The sequence below is a fragment of the Eulemur rufifrons genome, chromosome 30 (genome assembly GCF_041146395.1).
Source record: "Eulemur rufifrons isolate Redbay chromosome 30, OSU_ERuf_1, whole genome shotgun sequence".
Classification (NCBI taxonomy): domain Eukaryota; kingdom Metazoa; phylum Chordata; class Mammalia; order Primates; family Lemuridae; genus Eulemur; species Eulemur rufifrons.
In genome coordinates, this window is record NC_091012.1 from 13,388,635 (window position 1) to 13,407,046 (window position 18,412).

General features: G+C 38.5%; 1 pseudogene; it reads right to left on the minus strand.

Annotated features, from left to right (window-relative positions):
* Positions 1 to 13,157: 13,157 nt before the first annotated feature.
* Positions 13,158 to 15,429, minus strand: LOC138378754 (forkhead box protein K2 pseudogene; annotated as a pseudogene).
* Positions 15,430 to 18,412: the final 2,983 nt, after the last annotated feature.

Here is an 18,412-nt window from a genome sequence, read left to right on the forward strand (position 1 = left end):
CGTGAGTGCCGTGGCATCAGTCTAGCTCACAGCAACCTCAAACTCCTGGGCTTAAGCGATCCTACTGCCTCAGCCTCCCGAGTAGCTGGGACTACAGGCATGCGCCACCATGCCCGGCTAATTTTTTGTATATATATATATATATATATATATATTAGTTGTCCATATAATTTCTTTCTATTTTTAGTAGAGACAGGGTCTCACTCTTGCTCAGGCTGGTCTTGAACTCCTGACCTCGAGCGATCCACCCGCCTCGGCCTCCCAGAGTGCTAGCATTACAGGCGTGAGCCACCGTGCCCGGCCAAGAAATGTCTTAATGCTTCATCACTTGACATTTTCTTTACTTTTTTATTGATACATAATAATTGTACATATTCATGGAGTACATGTTATATTTTGATACAAGCATATAACATATAATGATCAAATCAGGGTAATTGGGACATGATTCACCTGAAACATTTATCATTGCTTTCTGTTGCGAACATTTGAAGACTTGTAGCTATTTTGAAATATAATAAATTATTGTTAACTATAGTTGCCCTATTGCACTATTGAACACTAGAACTTTTTCCTTATATTTAACAGTATTACCCATTAACCAACACCTCTTCATTACTCCTTCCCGCCACCCTTACCAAGACCATTCTATTCACTACACCATTCTATTCACTACCTCCATGAGATCAATTATTTTTAGGTCCCATATAGGAGTGTAAAAATGAAATATTTGTCTTTCTGTGCCTGGCTTATTTCACTTAAAATAATGTCCTCCAGATACATCCGTGTTTCTACAAATGACAAAATTTCCTTCTTTTCATGGCTAAATAACACTCCATTGTGTACATACACATCTTTCATATCCATTCATCCCTTGATAAACACTTAAGCTGATTCCACATTTTAGCCATTGTGAATAATGCTGCAATAAACACCGAAGTGCAAATATCTCTGGTTACATTTTATGTCTTTGCCTCACCCAACCGAGGTTTAGAGGCATGCCCTTCTGCTCTACAATACTCACCATGTTCATGCCCATTAGTTGTGAGTTTACCTCCCCTAACCCCCTACTCCCTGGAGAATATTACTACCATTATCACTTGACATTTTAACCAAAGAAAAAACCACACTTTTATAGGTTTAACTTACTGTGACATTTTCTTCTGGTTTTTTTTTTTTTTTTTTCTTCAGGTATCTCCAGGGCAGCTTATTAGAAAGGGTAATCTGAACTTTTGTACCCTCATAATAAGCTGAAATTAAAAAAATAAATAAATAAATAAATAAAAAATAAAAGTAAATTAAAAAAATAAAAAAAAAGAAAGGACAGCTCATGCTCAATGGTGTTTCCAGAAAACAACGCAGTCAACCAGCCTAACCATAGAACAGTAAAATAGTGAGTACAACTAGGTTCCCAAGGGCAGATGACAGACCCCCTTATACTAAAAGCATCCCAGCCATCCTCAGTCATTTCAGCCATTTGGCTGTCCTTTTTCAGGGATCAGTTTGAGAAATTGATATCAATTATATATTAATTTCAAGGGCCTACATATGAATTTTCAATTTCTGTTTTAATCTTAGACTGCGTAGAGGAAGGGAAAGCCAGTTACCAAATAAGCAATTCCAGAAAAAGTGTAGCTCTTTATGTGATGCATTTACCTTACGATAATGTTGAGCATAATGAAAAGGAGAGGTGGTATTTATTGGAAGTTTCTGAAGAAAAAATATTTCTTTATGAGTTATCAGCCTGAAGTAATGCATACTACTTTGGAAACTGTTCTTGGAAGAAGGAACAGCTTGTCTTACATTGGCAGCCAAATGTATCTGCATTGATATATACCTAATCAAGCATGAGCACCTTTGAGGTGCACAATCACAGATATACTTTGAAAACACCCTAAGATGAACCATTCAAGTTTATTGAAAAGGCATTAACAACAAAAATAAGCCCCATTGGGTTGTCCTTTGAACATTATTAACACGTTGGATTACAAGTGTTGATTTTCAGAATACAGTTTGGAAAATGCTACTTTAGAATATCAATGTCCTTATCCCCATTTTTACAGTTAAAAATATAACTAGCTTATAAACTTAATTTTGTTTCTAATGTACTAGTTTTTTGCTAATTAAATTATCTGTAACTGCTACATTGAATTAAAAATTGCAAGTTTACACTCATAATAATGTCACTTTCCTCTTTCATTTATAACAATAGTCATAATCAAATTGTGTTTCAGATAAACCGGATCCTGACTCTGCCCAAAGTCGTGGGTTCTGGTACCTTATTAAGCAATCACTAAATGCTTTTGTTCAGACAAGGCCCTAAATCTATGAGTAAAAAACCACTCTACTTTGGCTAGAGTCCCAGCGTTTTTTGAATTCAGATGATTCTGATGTTTCCATATGTAATACAAAAGTAGTTTCAAAGATTAACCTTGCTCAAACAAGTACATTTTATGCTTTTTTCCTCCCTAACTTAGTCTAATTTTTAGAAGTCTCCCTTTGGAAGTACAGTAAGTTTTAATTTGCTGTCATTAAGTTTTAGAAATGATATATGACATATTCACTGTTGGTGAAAGAAAGGTTTCTTGAGAAAATTAATAGGAAAAATTGGCTTTTAGGAAAGATTTTGAAAAACGTGTGAGGGGGTAGTATTGCTTGTTCTCAGTGGGAGAGGTGAGACATTAGAATCACTTATGCAACATTTTTCAAAATACGTATCTGCAAATATGCATCTTCTCACCTCCACCTTCCCTCCATGTCTAGGCACTCACAAGCCCTTTAGGAAAATGGGGAAGAATGTGAGGCAGAATTACATGCGCAAAACATCCCAGGTGATTCTGATCTCAATCCTAAAGCAATCATTCCCAAGCTTTGCTGTACATTGGCATCACCTGGGAACTTTAAAATAATTCTGATGCCCAAGTCATATCCGATGCCAACTAAGTCAGAATGCCTCAAGTTGAAAGTCAGGCTGTTTTTAAAGTTCTTCAGATAATTTCTGTGTGCAGTAAAGGAGGGACAATGCTGCTTACTTTGCATGTAGGAGGATGCACTGTTCCTATCGGTGGGACTTTGGGCAGGTCAGATTTAAGCCTTGGTTTCCTTACCTGTAAAATGAGTTGAGTTAAATGTCCTGTGAGGTTGGGTGGTCCTTTCCATCTTATAACTTCAAATTCTGTGATTTTGAAATCAATTTGGAGACAAAACTGCTGGAAGCATTATATTAATAAAAGTGTCCATCTTATATGCTAATAATGTTACAGGCTTTTTAAAAAGTGCTAACAGTATATAGACCTACTTTTAACAATCTGATTTGCCTTTCCTCAATTATTTTGAGCCTCATTTTAGACATTGGGGGCAAATGGAAACATATAACTTACCAAAGAGAACCCTTTGTTTTCTAACACACAACATCTGTGGATAACAGAAATACAGTAACAGAGTGAGTTCTCTCTGTTCATTAATATTTCATTTAAAATATTTGGGAAATGGCTACCCTTAATATTATCCTGTGCAGTATTATGCTGCACTGTTAACACTGCTTGTTTTGGGATAGCTATATCTGTCATTGGTTTTGCACTTATATTTTCGCACTTATATTTACTAACAAATTTTTCAATAATTATTGCAAAAACGACATTAAATGTTTTTATTTGGTATAAAGCTCTTTCATTATTTACTTTTAGAGCTAAAATGGAAAACAGGAAGGTACGTGATAGTGAACTAAATCAACTGAAATTCAAGGCCTAACAACTTAAAATAAACAAAATTGCTATATGATTTAAATTTAAGCATGTGTACAAATAGATATAACTTTCACAGGATGAAAGAGTCTATGAGTAGAAGAGCAAATGACAGGGAAAATAAGTAATAATTAATATATTCCAATAATCAACAGAAACCTGTCTTCTAACAGCATATTGCTTAGCATGTTGGCTCCCCTATTTTTGCTAAAAGCCAAAGAATTAAAACAAAGGGGAAAGTGCCCACATGGTACTGTTTTAAAATAGAGAATTGTAGAGCCCCTGGGAATGTTCCCCCTACCACTTTTTAAAAATTGTCTTCAGACATAACAAATGATAAAATATGTGGTTAAAAATATTTTTTTCCTCCACATTGTGACTTTAGTAATACATTACCACATAAATAACAGGTGAAATTTTTAAGCTGTCTTGTTTTTCCAGCTAATTACTTTGCATGATATCAAGTTTAGTAGTAGGTCATAACTATAGACATAGGCTGTAGTGTTCTTACTAGAGTACTGAAGCAAACCATTTGCAGCTTTGTTGGTCCTTAAGATTCTTTTATTGCTTAAATTATTGAGGATCACAAACAGTAAGTTTTTCATGTCAATTATATTGGTATTTACTGTATTAGAAATTAAAATTGAGAATTAAAAAATATGCTTAATTTAGCTTTCTGAACCTTGGGATCCTTGATATTTTCAGCTAGATAATTCTTTATTGTGGAATGTGTCCTGTGCATTGTAGAATGTTTAGAAGCACCACTAGGAGCCAGCAGTAACTTCCCCCAGGTTGTGACAACAAAAAATGTCCCCTGGGGGACAAAATCACCCATGACTGACAACCACATTGTTAACATAAATAATATTTTTCACAAAAATAACTCTTCTTCTGCAACAAAAACATTGGTAAAAAGTGTGTTTTATTTACATTTTTTGCAAATCTCTAGTGTCTGGCTAACTAGAAGACAGCTGGATTCTCATATCTGTCTTTGCAATTTGTTTTGAAGAGACAATAAGATGATGACCTAGCCTCATGCAAATATATAGTTGGGATAAAGGTGTATTTTTAAAGCTTTCAGATGATTGTGGGTTTTTTTTAATACTACAACAAAACTCCACAAGTCCTAGTTCCTTAGTTGCAATGGAGTTTTGCATATGAATGCATTTGTGACATTAATACTCATTAATCTATATTGCACAATAAATGAATATTTTCCTCTCAGTTGGAGGGAAGATTTGCTTTTTTTATTATTGGCACCAATCTTATAAAAACATTACATATTGAAAAGCAGTCAGGTTCACAGTAGATGGTATAAGTTTTCCTTCTACTGTAATCTTAGTACTATTTTTTGCTTAAAAGTTTGAGTTTTATTATTGGCAACAAATGCTTGTTATTTTCCTTGAAGTGAAAGTCTCACCTTGTTCATTTCTGAGAATAAAAGTCGGTTGTACTTTCAAACAAAAATGGTGTTCTCTGAAAAAAGTGGCTTGTCCAGCTCAGAATTTAATCACAAGCACTTTTGCTTAGCACAGCCATGCTGCAGCATGCAGGAGTGCTTTAAGTGCACATTTCACTTATTCCAAATATTAAAAAGGTCAAGATTTAATAACACCATTAACTTTTACTAATTCATAAAGGACATTCTTAAATAAAGCAGGCTTTTTTTTTTTCTGCAAGGAGGAGTGAAGAATAGAATGACTAGTGTAACTTGGTACCACTGCCTTGATTCATGCTGAGAAACCAACAGTTTTACCCATGTATACTTTTATACAGTCATTGCAAATGTCATTGAATAAGCAGGCAATGTCTTGTCATTCTTATAAGAACAGTTTTGACCTTATGGGCCTCCTGGAAAAGGGTTTAGGGGATCTCCAGAGGTTGGCACACCACAATCATAGAATCACTGGTTTAAGTGAGTGCTTTAAAATAATGCTCATGTTAGTTTTATGAACTTTTAAAGTTCATCAAAGACGGTTCTCTTAAAATAAAAAAAAAAAGCATTTAAGTTTTTAACTCAGACTACTTAAAAGAAACAAGAAATCCATGATAAAATGATAATAGAACTAAAGTGAGGAAAAACCTGGGATATCTGAATCTCATATTCAGATTCAATAAAGTTCTAAAGACTTTATTGCCCAACACTACTGCTTTGTAAAATGCTCTTGGTGTTCCAGTACAAGGTTAGAGATGTGAAACTATATTTGGTTTATTACCATTACCTGTCAGGGAGGGTCAATACTTAAGGGCAACTCTGGCAGGTCACTGTAGAAGACTCCAGACAACAGGATTGATGTGCTGAGTAAAAAGAGGTCAGGAACCCTCTGGAGGCCAGAAGCCAGGAGGAGAATTTGTAAAGCTGTTTGCTTTGTTGAAGGTTACCCATCTCCCTCCACTCCCCCTCACTCCCAGCAGATATTTTACTAAGATATTAACAATTCCTGGATTAATTTGTAAGTGAACATTGTTATTTACAGAGATGCAGATAGATACTTTTCCATGAGAAGTCACAGCCACTCACAGTATTACTTTTTTGAGGCTATATGTTTCTCTTCTAGAGTTGTGTTTATACCATACTGAAATCAAAATCATCATTCTTTAAGTCTTCTTCCCCAACTCATGCGGTACATAATCATCTTATAAAAGGAGTGCTGTAAAAAGGACATGCTAGAGTAAGAACTGACTTGTAGGTTCCTTTAATTATTGAGCTAAGTGAGTAAATGTACCATCTAAATTCAAGAAAATGTATCTTTTTGAAAGATAAGTTTCAACAGCATCAAACAATATAAATATTTATCACTAGTCCTGACATGAATTACGTCTATAAAAAGAATTAGAAAATAATTTATCTATTAAAATGAAGAAAACTAAAAATTCATTTCCTCAGCACATAGTAACCACTTTTGTGTGCTCAGTAGACACATGTGCCTAGTGACAATTGTACTGGACAGTGCAGGCTTAGAGCCTGGTGTTTACAGGAAACTAAAAATGTTTTTTTCAAAGTTTATTGCAGATAAGCATGACATATGATCATATAAGACTTTGAGCCTAAAAATACCTTAAATTTCCATAGGTTCTGTCAGGAGGAAGTAGAAAGGAACATAAAAATTTTCTGAGCATGCTCAGTGCCAATTTCTTGGGCATGTCTAATGCCAATTTCCAATGAATGGTGATGAGCAATGAACCATTATAGTATTTAAGTTCTCAGTGTTTATATTTAAAAGCCTAAAAGACATGTCACCCAACGAAAATCATTCTAAGAGATACAAGGGCAGAAATGTGAAAACTGATGTATTAAGAGTACTTAAATTTTTTTCTTCAATAGATTCTTATATTGCATCTTTTCTTCTTTCTGTGAGGAAATATTCTGGAGGAATATTTCAGAGATGATCCTGAACCAAACTTATTTACACATATGTTCATATTTTTTCAGTGACACAAAGCTAACAGCTCCAGGTGCATTGATAGGTTTTGTAAGATATTTCTTATTTATAAAGCATCTTTAGAAATAAAAGTAGATTCCTGAAATTAACATCTGAATTTTAAGAAAAAAAATCTATCAAAGGAAAGTAAATACATGCGTACGAGTTTAATAATCATTATGGTTTAAGATATTGCCATTGTTTTTCTCATCACAAAACAATTGCTATTAAGTACAGCAAGATAAATGCCACGGAGTATTACTCAGCTATAAGAAATAACAGTGATATAGAATCCCTTTTGTTTTCCTAGAGAGAGTTGGAACCCATTCTATTAAGTGAAGTATCCCAAGAATGGAAAAATAATCACCACATGTACTCACCAGCAAGCTGGTTTCCCTGATCATCACCTAAGTGCACATTTGGGAATAACACCAATTGGGTATCCGACAGAGGTGGGGGGTGGGGAGAGGGGATGGGTGTATGCCTACATGATGAGTGTGATGCGCACTGTCTGGGGAATGGACACACTTGAAGCTCTGACTCAGGGGGATGGGGGGGCAAGGGCAATATATATAACCTGAGCTTTTGTACCCCCATAATAAGCTGAAATAAAAAAAATAAAAATTACAGCAAGAGAGATTTCTGGATTCTCCCCCAACAACCCATTGCCCAAATGAACCTGCAGTGCACACACACACACACGCACACACAGCATGCTGCGGGGATGGGGAGCAGTAATAAAACCATCTGCTCCATAGGCAGAGACTGAGTAGAGTGTAGGTATAAACTGAGTCACAGACTATATTCCCCAGGCATTCTGATGTGTGTTGTGACTGAGAACTCCTTCCTTAAAGTGTTTGTTCCTTGGATCATGGGTGTTAATCTTTTCCTGATGACTTCTTTTGCCTGCTCAGGAAGTTGCCCAGGAATATGGTACAAGTAGAACTTGGACAAACACTTTGCCAGTTAGCTTGGTAACTATAGCTGTGTCCTGACAGTTGCATCATTTATGCAGAATTCCTGTGTTAAGTATTCATCATTTGGAATGACAAATCCTATTCAAGTACTTGGGATTGTTTTTCTCCTCCCCACAGCAAACCTGTAAAGAGAAGTCAAACTGCATGACCCAGAGGGACAGAATACTTAGGTCAGTACCTACTCCTGTAGCATCCAGCAAGGGTTTAGGAGAGGAGGCTTCTGCTGTGCACTTGAATAGAAACCCCTCAGTGGGCACTGGATCAGACACAGGCCTTTCCATGAAGCTGCAAGCCATTTGGGGACACTTAGCACCTGCTGGAGAGAAGCATGGGTGGTGCTTCCACATGCGGAGAGATAAGCCATGCAGGAGGGAGAGCTGGGTTGGGAGACGGGGAAGTTCATTGCAAACAAGGGAAGCTTGATGTGCCTATGAGATAGCAGAGGGGTCCTGTGTAGTCATCATTTAGATATATGACACTGGAGCAGGAATCTGAGCTAGCGGTAAGGAATGAAGAGTAAGAGTAGCTGTTCACATGTAGAGAAAGTCTATAGAATAAAAGGACAGAGCATAGATCTGTAAGGACTATCATAATTTAAGGACAAGTCCCCAGAGGGGCAGGTAGAATGGGAGGAGGAAAACTAGGAGACATAAGATAAAAGGCGACAAGATAAGAGAGGCTATGGTCATAATGCTAATGCTGCCAAGAAGTTGCTAAGTGATGGGATAGAGGAGAGCACAGGTGGAACAAAGTTCTTGCCTTTATGAGCTGATGATCTAGTGAGGAAGACATTAAGTATTTTTTCAGGTATACAAATATCCCAGGTGGTGGGAAATACCAAGAAGACAAAGCAGAGAACGAGATACAGTGATTGGAGGTGCTCACTATTTTAGGTAAAATCATCAGAAAGAGCCTCTCCTGAGAGGCCACATTTGAACAGTGACCTGACCAAAGTGAGGAAGGTAAGGAGCTCCGGCATTACACCCGGTGGAAAGAGTGCCAAGAGTCTGAGACAGGAATGTGTTTCATGTGTGTTCAAGGAACAAACAGCAAGGTGGCCAGTGGGGTCAGAGTGAGGAATCAGGGAAAGAAGGAGGAGAGGAGGTTACATGGGCAAGGCTGTAGCTCAGTGGTCCCCAGACTTATTGGCACCAGGGACCATTTTCATGGAAGACTATTTTTCCATGGACTGTGGGGGTGGGGGCATGATGGTATTGGGATGATTCAAATGCATTACATTTATTGTGTACTTTATTTCTGTTATTATTACATTGTAATATATAAAGAAATAATTATACAATTCACTATAGGTTGGGAAGCCCTGCCGTAGCTCACAGGGCCTTGTGGCTTTCAGGGCATGGGAAGAAGTTTGGTTTTTAATCCAGTTTGATGGTAACTTTTGGTAGATCTTGAGCAGGGGAGTGCAGTGCCTTAATTTAAGAGGTTATGCTGACTGCTCAGGGGAGAGTAGACCATAGTTGGGAGTCAGAATGTAGGCAGAGAAGAGGGTTAGGAAGAAAGTCTGGTGATAAAACTGAGCAGTGACAAATGGTGGCTCAGAATGAAAAGCGGACAGACTCCTGATGGAGGAATTGCTCACAGGTTGGATCAGGGTAACTCATGTAGGTATTTGCCCCAGCAACTAGTCAATGGCAATGCCCTTTCCATTATTAGGGCAGATGTGGGGAGTTGTGTGTTTGGAAAAAGAGCTCTGCTTTAGAAGTGTGAAGACACGAGAGACATTGGCAAGAGGAGTCTCAGGAGAGTGACAGTGACAGGGGGCAGATGGAGTGGATTAAGAAGAGACAGGAGATGAGAAGCTGGAACCAGAGCATGATTCTGTGAGCAAATGAGTGGAACATCTCGGGAGTTGTGGGGAATGGGATGGGAACAAAGGGGACACATTCATCTTGGGGAAAATCTCTGGCAGAGAGGGGGAAAGTGTTCAAAGAGAGGTAATTGTTGGAACAGTGATCTGCAGAAGTGGGATGGAATTGACTGCATTGATAGGAGAGTTAGCTTCAGTGAAAAAAAAAATACATCTCTGGGCTGTTTTCAACATGATCATGATGAATGACCTTTTCCGTGTGTTGAATTCAGTTTGCTAATATTTTGTTGAGAATAATGCACCTATGTTTATCAGAGACATTGGTCTGTCATTGTTGTTGTGGTGTCTTTGTCTAATTTTGGTATCAGGTAATACTGGCTTCATAGGATGAGTTTGAATGTATTCTTCTTCCTTGATTTTTTGAAATAATTACAATAGGATTGTATTAATTTTTAAAAATCTTTTGTATAATTCAGCAGTGAAGCCATCAGGTTCTGGGATTTTCTGTGATGGAAGATTTTTTATTAGTACTTCTACAAGTATATTAAATACTTGTTAAATAGACATTAAAATATATTTAATATATTATCATAAATACATGTATACTTTAATATATTAAATACATTTAATCAATATAAAACATAAATATATATTATATATATTTTTATTGCACCCTTGAACAATCCAATCTTTTTGAATGTACATGGAAATTTCACCAAAATTGAGCATATGATGAATGGCAGAGTAAGCCTTAAAAAATTCCAAATGATTTAAATTGATTAGAGTGTACTTTCTTTACCTAAATATAATTTACTTAGAAAATCAGTAACAAAAATACTAGAAATGCCAAATTTCTTTGAACTTAAGCTAATTGTTTTAAGGCTGTTAATATATTACAGACAATATCATATTTTAAATAAGAAAATATGTACATCAAGTAGTTCAAGAAACTCCAAGAGAATAAACACATATTCATACCAACGCACATGATCATCAAATTGTAGAAAGTCAGAATTTTGAAAGCAGCTAGACAGAAGAGAATCATCCTATACAAATTATTCTCAATGAGATTAACAGCATATTTTTCATCAGAAACAAGGTCTGAAGGGAGTGAATATCATTTGTAAAGTGCTGAAAGAAAAAAATATATATCAATATAGAATTTTATATCCAATAAAGCTTTCCTTTTTCATAAATGAAAAAAAGCTATTGAGATATTCAAAGATGGATAAAACTTAGGAGGTTGTTTGCTAGTAGACCTGCCCTACAAGGAATGCTGAAGGGAGTCCTCTGGCCAGAAATGAAAGGACACTAGACAGAAACTCAAAGTAATATGACGAACAGAGAAATAAACTGCAAGGTAAATATAATAGCCTATACTATTGAATTTTGGCTTATAACTAGTCTTTTTTTTTCATTTCCTATATTATTTAAAAGACAAACATGAATATTTATAAATTCATGTTAATAGGCACACCGTGAATGACAATGTCACTTGTGCAACAATAAGCTAAGGTGGATGTGTAAGAAGCAGAGCTTTTGCATGCTACCAATGCCAAGTTGGTATCTAATCAACCTAGATCTTTTAAATCACATTTTGTCTTTATGTAACTAATAAACATTCCTAAAATTGCCTAAATTTACCATTCTGAGCCATTTCATTCCACCAGGAAGATACAAGTATTTTTTTTCCTCTCTTTAAAAAATTTAAATACCAAAATTACTACATTTAAATAAATAACATTATGATAATGACACCAAAAATTCAAAATAACGCTAACATCCTCTTTCTATTTGCACTGATGCTCTGTACTAATCCCTAGAACACTCTGGAAAGGTCTGGAAAGGAGAACGTTTTGTTCCTCTGGAGTCTGGGCTGAGGCTGGGGGTGGGGGGAGGTTGGAACTTCTCATTCTCTCACTTGTTTCCTTTCCTCTCCTTTTCAATTTTGGTAGGAGATAAGTCAGCCTTAGTTTTGAATTCAGTTCTGAAAGGTCAGGGAAGTTTCTTACTGCAAATCAGAAAACAACCTAAATGTTTCCAGTGCTTAATCACAGGGTGCTTGCTTAGACCCTAGAATTAACATTCAGCTCCCGCTCCATTGGCATGGCTGCTCCCGCCTGGAGTGGGGACAAGTGCAATATAACTGAGAAGACAGCTGGTCAGATGATGCCTTGAGCTGGCGACTAAACCTGCAATAACACACTATGGAGAAATCTGTGATCTTTGTTTGAAAATGCTTGTGATAAGAGACTGAGTTTCCCCCAAAATGTAGTGGTAATGGCTCTGTTGTTTTAAATACACAATACTTAGGAGACTGGTTTTACTTAGAATGGAAAATTTTGCCAGGGACAAAGTTAACACAAAGAAACAAACAACAAAAAACAGCAAGAAAGAGAACAGTTAAGTGCAGCACGGATGAGACCGGGCAGTTCTTTCCCAGCACCAGCTTGTCCCTGAATTCTCACAGTCACATGCAGCCTCAGCATTAGTCTTCTGTCCTACGCACTGAAATGGAGGTGGATTAAATTCACCAAGCAACTGCTCTAACATGGAAAATCTGCAAGTGTCATAAACTAGCTCCACCTGAACAAGGTAAATAAATAATTCCAAAGGCTGAAAACAACAAAAACACAAAACTACTTTGTTTCTTTTCCCCAAATGAAATCCACATGAAGGTCCTGTATGATTTACAAAATTTCCAGAGTAGAAATGCAGTGATATGAAATGTCACAAACCTCATTATTGTGTAAAGAAAGTGCACTTCGGAATATAATTACACATGTGAACAACAAAATACCATCTTGCCTTCCAGTACCAGCGGTGAGTACTGTGAGGACCATTATGAGGGGCGGATGGGAGGGTGGTCCTGCCTGGTCTCTGCAGGCGGCCGAGTCCCTGGAGGTCCGCTGGCACCTGCCCCTGACCGCTGACCACGCTGCACCCTCTTCACACGGAGATGCCTGGTCCTCCAGGAAGGGCCGTGGTTTTTCACTGGTAGTTAAAACCTTCGCTCAAAGGCAGCAGCCCAGGGAGCGCTCAGCAGGAGAGACACTGTCTCAAGTACCAGGTTTTGTTGTGTGTGGTTTTTGTTCAAGTGTGACTTCTGTCTGTAAATTAAGGAGTTTTCAGGCCACCTGGGTTTTGTATTTTCAGTACTGAGAGGTGAAGTCCAAACGCAGGGCCTTTACCCACTGAGAGAGAGCGCACTCCTAGTATTGGTGAGAGGCAAGGTCCCCTTTTGGCACCACAACATTGATATTTTAAAGTAAGAAAAACTTTCCCAGTCGCTAGTTTTAGACACCCTTTTCCTCACAGCTGCCCATGACGTGTCCACACTCAGGGTGATGACGACGCTCTGGCCATCTTCTGTTTTGATTCGCTTCAGCCCTGGCTGCCAAGGCTGATGGCTGTCCTGGCAGATGCTGATGCGGGGGTCTCCAACACGTGTAAAGGACTCCTCGTGGCATTGTTCACCTGGCAGTGGACCGCAGTGGGGATTGGTACCACAAGAGTCCCGTTTTGCGTTACAGTTTTTACTGGTAGCTGGTGTTGACCTAGAGGTGTCTGTTGTACTGATAATGAAGATCCTCATCAATCTAACACTAACCTATTACCTGGCTTCTGTAATCATGCTCACCTGTTGCATTGGCCTCCTGAGACCCCACCCCTTGGAGCACCCCAACCTAATAAAAGTGGAAAACACCCAGTATACAGATTCAGAACTTGGTGATAACTCCCCTCTGAGCCCGCCATTAAATAAACCTTCATTCTCTGTGTGCAGCTTGGTTTGTCCTTGGAACCACACACTGTAACACTTGCTATAACACTCCTACAGTGACCATCTGGACAGAGGTGGTCTGTGACATCTGAAGGATCTGGCTGGCAGCACCTAATGTGCCATGGCTAATTGCAGCAACAGGTTCTACTTTTACTTCCCTGTGATTTCTATTCTCTTGCAGCTGGGCCCTAGCAGAGGCCAACACAGCTGCCTGAGTGACTATGGCTTGTCCTGAGACAGTGTAGGTGTTTGCTGGGGCCAGTCCAGCCACGCTGGTGACTGACACTGCTGGTATCTAGTGGAAGACGTGAACTGTCTGCAGGAAGGGTGGCTGGAAGGTCACTAGGTCACCACCTTGCAGTGGTCACTAGGGTGGCAGCAGTGTAGGCAGCAGGCTTAGCCACCTGTAGTAGCTGCCACTGAATGGTGATTAAGACCAGCTGGCTGGACAGAGGTGACTCTGGTGAGCTTTGGGCAACCCAGGCTTCTTGCATGATGGCAAGTCTGGGGTGTGAGTTGCCAGGCTCAGGCTCCCAATGGGCCGGCAAGGCTTCCCTCCACAGGCTCTCAGGGCTCTGGGGCCACTGCAGTGAGCAGACACTACTCCAGCGAGACTGGGAGAGGCTCCTAGAAGAGAGTGGTCACAGAGAGGTTCTAAAGCAAGGTACACTCCTAGGCTAAAAGCCTACTCTGTTAATTTGCTTTCAGAGGCAGGATCTCTACCTTCCAGAATGAGCCTTTGCCTGGTTCTTCCTGGGAATGTGGTACTTGGATGAAATAACAATTCAGACAGAGATTGTCGGGAACTCAATTCTGCCACTCCTTGTCAGTCTTGTAGTATGGATAATTTTTAATGATGTCCATATAAATTCCATTTAGGATGAATTGTTTACCAGGAGCCATTGTAATTGCTTATACTATTGTGCATAGGAATAAGGTGGCTTTGAATCATCCTTTGGGCTTCCTCCACCAGAAACTTCCTTTTCATTTTCTGGGTGCAAGTTTTCAGCCACTAAATTGAGGTCGGATGGCATCAGTGGCCCCATTTTGAAACCTGAAGACTCCACTTCCTGGGGGCTGGATGGGCAGGAGTTGGCAGCACTGATAGTTCCTGCTGGGGAGGGAAGGGAGATGATGAAGTGGGCCATGGTGTTTGGAATGTTGACGGTCAGAGGCGAGAGGTGCGGCTGCACAGCCTTCGCTGGGGACTCAGGCGCTTCTTGCTTCTTCCTCTTCTGGCTGGATAGGGAAGGGAAAGTTGGTTTGAAGTCTGTGCTTGAAAACCTGGTGCATGAAGCTTGGTAGCTGCAGCAGCGGCACCCGGTGCCTCTGGAACACCTGTCCACAAACACACTGCTCTGGCCAAGGCAATGCAACTGGAAATCGCCACTTTACACCTGGGCTGTGCAGGTGGTGGGTCCAGGGCTGTCCAGTCATGGCCAGCGCTGCCGCTCGGGGTCATCAAGATCTCGAGGTGGCACTGGGAGATGAAGCTCGAGTGGCCCATGCTCACATCCACTGAGCCCTGCGACGAGATGCACTTGATGGTCGCCGAGTGCTTGGTAATTAGGTACTCGAATTGGCAGCCCTCCAGCTGTGCCACTTCCCCGCAGCCTGGCCAGGACCACCACCCCTGGCCCCGCCGCCCATGAGGGGGCGCTGCTGAAGCCACTGCCATCGGCCTGAGTAGGAGTCCACCGCCACTCACTGGGAGCTACGAGCCAGAGCAGAGGCCTCCCGTTTGCCAGGGAGCCAGCCAATTAGCAACGGCTAGTGGCCTCAAACTTGATTTAATAAATTGATAATGTTAAATTCAAGCACATATAAACCACTAAGAAATTTCAACAGAATACAAATAAAAGCCAATGAGAAGGAAATCAAAATAGTACCCTACAAAACTTTATTGAATGCAAAGAAGGAATTGATGGAGGGAATAAAGAAAAAAAAGGTAAGAGGTACACAGGAAACAAATAGTAAAATAGCATAGATAAGTTCCCCCTTATCAGTAATTAATTAAGTGTAAACGTATGAAAGTCTACAATGAAAGGAAGAAACTGGAGGAATACATTTTAAACAACAAGCAACAAAATGATCCAAGTATGTGTTATCTACAAAAGCTATATTTTATATTCAAAGATATATATATGTATATATGTTGAAAGTGAAAGGATAGAAAAACATATTCCATGCAACATTAGGTGTCTATGTTATAATCAGACAAAATAAACTCTAACCCAAAACCTTTTATAAAAGATACAGGCCATTATTTATTGAAAAAACAATTGATTCATCAAAAAGATACAATTACAAACATTTATGCACCAGGCAACAGAACGCCAAAATCTATGAGACAAGTATTGACAAAATGGAGAGGAGAAATCATTCTACAATACAGGTTGGAAACTTTAATACCCCATTTTCTTTAATGGATAGATGATCTGGACAGAAGATCGGTAAGGAAAGGAAGATTTGAAAAGTGCTATAAACCAGCCAAATAGAGCAGACATAAAGAAATTCCTCCACAGAGCATAATGCACATTTCTATCAAGCCCAGATGGAAAATTCTCCAGGTTAGACCACATATTAAGCAGAAAGTAAGTGATAAGAAATGTAAAAAGATGGAAGTTATAACAAGTATCTTCTCTGATCACAATAGAATGAAGCCAGTCATCAAAAACAAAAGGAAAAATGCAAACTTCGTAAATAGGAAATTAAACAGCACAGTCATAAGCAATCAATGAAACAAAGAAGATAATACAAAAGAAATTGGAAAATACTGAGAGGGACATAAAAATGAAAACACAATATAACAGAACATAGATTCAGTGAATGCAGTGCTTAGAGGGATGGTTAAAGCAGTGAATGCCTATATGAAACAAGAACAAATGTCTTAAATAAACCTATATTACAATAGAAGGACTTAGAAAAATAAAGTCAAATGAAACCCAAGCCTAATAGAACAAAGGACTAATAAATATTACAGTGAAGACAAATAAAATTGAGAGGAGAAAAACATTAGAGAAAATGAACAAAACTAAAAGTTAGTTCTCCCATAGGATTAAGAAAATTGATAAATATGTAGGTACACTGACCAAGAATATATGAGAGGATATGAATATTTACAATTATAAATGAAAGTGGAGACACTAATAAATACCTTACAGAAATCAAATGGATTATAGAAGAATGATATCAGCCATTGCACAAAGAGATAACCTGAATGAAATGAACAAACTTCTATAAACACATACATTACTGAAAGTGACTGATAATGAAACAGAAAATAGGAACAAACCTATAAAATATAAAGAGGCTGAATCAGAAAAAGAAATCAATCAAATATATTAAAGCAACTCCCAACAAAGAAAAACAGTACCAGATGGCAAAAATTAAGAAAACAATTCCACAGAATAGAAAATACTCTTTAACTATGGAATAATTTTAATCAAGGAGGTGAAATAATTGAATGCTGAAAATTACAAATATTTCTAAAACTTAAAGAATAGCCTAATAAATGAAATTGCACCCAGTGTTCATGGATTAAAAAATTCATATTGTTAAGATGGCAATACTCCACAAAGTGATCTATATAGTCAATGTATTCCCTATTTTAAAAAGTGCCTGTCTTTTCACAAGTGGGAAAGTATATTCTCAAATACATATGGAATTGTCCACCTAATAGCCAAAAAAAAAAAAACCACGAAAAATAGAAAAATGTATGAGAGCTCACACTTTCCAGTTTTAAAATATATTACAAAACTGCAGAATCAAAACTGTGGTAATGGCAAATGGGTAGAAAAGTAAATATATGGAATACAACTGAGAGTCCAAAAATAAACCCATATAATTATTGTCAGTTGATTTTTTTTATAGTCACATTTGCATTTGATTTAAAAAATACAAAAATGCCCGTGGTTCCTGTATGAATTCTAATTAAGAAACATTACTTTCAGAATAATAATGCTCGGTGATAGTTTTCAGAAGACTAAGAGCTTCTTTACCATTTAAGGGGTACATAGGGTGCAGGTGTTTCCGTGAATGTATTCTTAAATAAGAGACTACACCACTCTAATTTGCCTAGCTGTAGCTCTGTTCCAGGTTACTGACTGCTAGTTCATGTTCCAGAGTTTCTTTGCCAACAGGTTACTTAGAAAAGAGGCACCTCCAAAGTCTTAGAGTGAATTGGGAAAGGGCTGGTTAAATGAGGAAACAGGCTATCATTCCCCTGTAAAAGTTCATCGTTTCCTTTCCCAATGCATCTTTTTATTGAGAACTTCTATTTTTTATCCTGTGTGCCTCCTCTGCCATCTCACACTCTGGCTCTACCTGCTGTATTTTGGCCACCTGCACCTCATTCATTTGTATCAGTTGTAAGATGGAAATTGGTTGATGGGGTTCTTCCTCACGCATCTTTTTAAAGGCACCTTTCTGGGAAATTTTGCTCCTGTAGTTTTTATTGGAAGTTATTCTGACAGCTGAATAACAGGTGGAGCAGTCCCCTCACATACTGGGAAGCAAGGAACTCTTTCTCGTCATTGCACAGTTCTCTATAAGAAGCAGCAAATGATTCTGGGCTGCAGCATGGGGCGGTATTCGGCCTCTTCCTCCCCCCATCCCTGACTCTGCAGGAACTAGAGCTGCTCAAGGGCATCGTGTTGGCA